The sequence below is a fragment of the Ochotona curzoniae genome, unplaced genomic scaffold (assembly GCF_017591425.1).
Source record: "Ochotona curzoniae isolate NIBS_2020 unplaced genomic scaffold, NIBS_Ocur_1.0 contig_291, whole genome shotgun sequence".
Taxonomy (NCBI): domain Eukaryota; kingdom Metazoa; phylum Chordata; class Mammalia; order Lagomorpha; family Ochotonidae; genus Ochotona; species Ochotona curzoniae.
Genome location: NW_024465649.1, coordinates 4,536,386 through 4,539,185, shown reverse-complemented (window position 1 = coordinate 4,539,185; position 2,800 = coordinate 4,536,386). Strand labels below are relative to the sequence as shown.

At 43.4% G+C, this 2,800-nt stretch overlaps 1 pseudogene; it reads left to right on the top strand.

The window, feature by feature from the left end:
• The first annotated feature begins 1,216 nt into the window (after positions 1-1,216).
• LOC121155304 lies at positions 1,217-2,500 on the top strand (annotated as a pseudogene).
• The last annotated feature ends 300 nt before the right edge of the window (positions 2,501-2,800 follow it).

Sequence of the window (2,800 nt, the reverse complement as noted above, 5' to 3'; positions counted from 1 at the left end):
GTACTTGGTCCCTGCTATTGATGTAGGAGACTCAGTTTGCATCCCCAGCACCTGACTTTGGCCTGACCTAGTCATGGCTATTGTGGGCAGTTACGGATGATCCACTGGATGGAAGATCTCTATCTGTTGCTCTCTGCCTTTCCAATAAAATGAAAATAAATATATATTTTTAAAGTTTTCTAAAATCACTGTTTATAGATACTAAGCTTGTGAGTTGATTTTTAAGATTGTAGCCCTGAAATGGGATGGGGATCTTGGGATGTTTTGGAGTGGGAGTGCTGAGGGCAGTGTTTGACAGGGGAGGAGTGATTTCTGGGGACTTCCATGGACTGAGGCACTGTGCTTGCAGGTAGATGAGGGAGTTAAGATGGAGAGGTTTAGAAGGAGAAAACCAGAAGACATGTTTGGGTCACACCAAGGTACCTACTCACATGGGAGTTCTGGACTGGGCTATGTAGCATTGTCCACTGCCCGTCAGCACGTGCAAAAGCTGCGGTTGGGTCTGCTAGGTTGCAGTAACTGCCTGCGAGATCAGGGCAGGGAGTGGGCCCCATCAGGCTGGGCTGCAGCATCCACCAGTGTGCAAGAGAACCAGATCCGGGGCACAGATTCTATAAGCGACTTGTGGGCTTGCCTCTGTGGGACTGCAGCACCTGCTGGTTTGAATGAGAGAGAGGGTGGTGATGAGCTAAGCCTGAACATGGAAATCACCTGACAGGAACTCACCTGACTCATGGGAGCTAGGGCTGGGAGGAGGCCAGGCATGTAAAGGCCAGGACTGTGGGCAGACCATGCCAAGCAGGGCCACGATACCCACTGCACATATGGGAACCAGGACTGGGAACAGGTCTGGTATGGAAACTTGGGGAACTCCCCTACTAGGCCACAGCTCCTGCTTGTGGGTGTGAGAGCTGGGACTGTGGACATGAAGGGCTGGCCTGTGTCAAGCTGGCCTGGGCTATGCCGCAGCACCTATCAGTTTGTGTGAGAGATGTGGCTGGGGACAGAATTGACCAGGCAGCTGTATCCACTGGTATGTGTGTTGGTTGGCACAGGTGACAAATTGAACCTGACCCTACACTAGCTGGCATATATACAACAGCCAAGTCTGAGGACACCACAGGTCACCAAGGTTTCTTGGGAGACTTCCTAACTAGATCACTGGATTCAAACCCTGGCCATAAGGAAAATCACAAAAATGTGGTCTGGCCTCAGAATGCATTTATTGAAGAAGCAGAAGCTGAGCAGCGACGAGAACAGCAACCCCAATCTCTCTGGAGACGAAAATGATGATGCCATCAATATAGAAAGTGGCACAAACACTGAGTGCCCTGATACATCTATAAATACACCAAATGCACCCGGAAGGAAAAGTTGGGGAAAGGGAAAATGGAAGTAAAAAAAAATGCAAATATTCTTTCAAATGTGTAAATAGTCTCAAGGAAGATCATAACCAACCATTGTTTGGAGTTCAGTTTAACTGGCACAGTAAAGAAGGAGATCCATTAGTGTTCGCAACTGTGGGAAGCAACAGAATTACCTTGTATGAATGTCACTCACAAGGAGAAATCCGGTTGTTGCAATCTTATGTGGATGCTGATGCTGATGAAAACTTTTATACATGTGCGTGGACCTATGATAGTAATACAAGTCATCCTTTGCTGGCTGTTGCTGGATCTAGAGACATAATCAGAATAATTAATCCTGTAACAAGGCAGTGTATAAAGCATTATGTTGGCCATGGAAATGCTATAAACGAGCTGAAATTCCATCCAAGAGATCCAAATCTTCTCTTATCAGTAACTAAAGATCATGCTTTACGATTATGGAATATCCAAACGGACACTCTTGTCACAATATTTGGAGGCGAAGAAGGACACAGAGATGAAATTCTAAGTGCTGATTATGATCTTTTGGGTAAAAAAATAATGTCCTGTGGTATGGATCACTCTCTTAAACTTTGAAGGATCAATTCAAAGAGAATGATGAATGCAATTAAAGAATCTTATGATTATAATCCAAATAAAACTAACAGGCCTTTATTTCACAGAAAATCCACTTTCCTGACTTTTCTACCAGAGACATACATAGGAATTATGTTGACTGTGTGAGATGGTTGGGCAATTTGATACTTTCCAAGTCTTGTGAAAATGCCATTGTATGCTGGAAACCTGGCAAAATGGAAGATGATATAGATAAAATTAAACCTAGTGAGTCTAATGTGACTATTCTTGGGCGATTTGATTACAGCCAGTGTGACATTTGGTACATGAGGTTTTCTATGGATTTCTGGCAAAAGATGCTTGCATTGGGCAATCAGGTTGGCAAACTTTATGTTTGGGACTTAGAAGTAGAAGATCCTCATAAAGCCAAATGTACAACACTGACTTATCATAAATGTGGTGCTGCTATTCGACAAACCAGTTTTAGCAGGGATAGCAGTATTCTTATAGCTGTTTGTGATGATGCCACTATTTGGCGCTGGGATTGACTTCGATGAAATTCTTTCCTAATCAAAATTAGATTGTGTTTGCCTTTGTAAACTAGAATTAATGTATCTTGCTAGTAAGGGCACATAGAGCATTTAGAGTTGTATTTCAGCATTCATTCAGGCTGAGCTGAATGTCTTCCTGCTCAGACTCTACTGCTTTTAATACAAAATTTATTTTTGTTAAAAAAAAAAGAATGCATTTATTGGGATTGGACCTCGACATTTGCTGATATCTGTGCAGAGGAAAGCATTCCAGATGCACAGGGGGGACATGATAACTAGCTCAGTTAGGCCACTAACGAAGGTTGT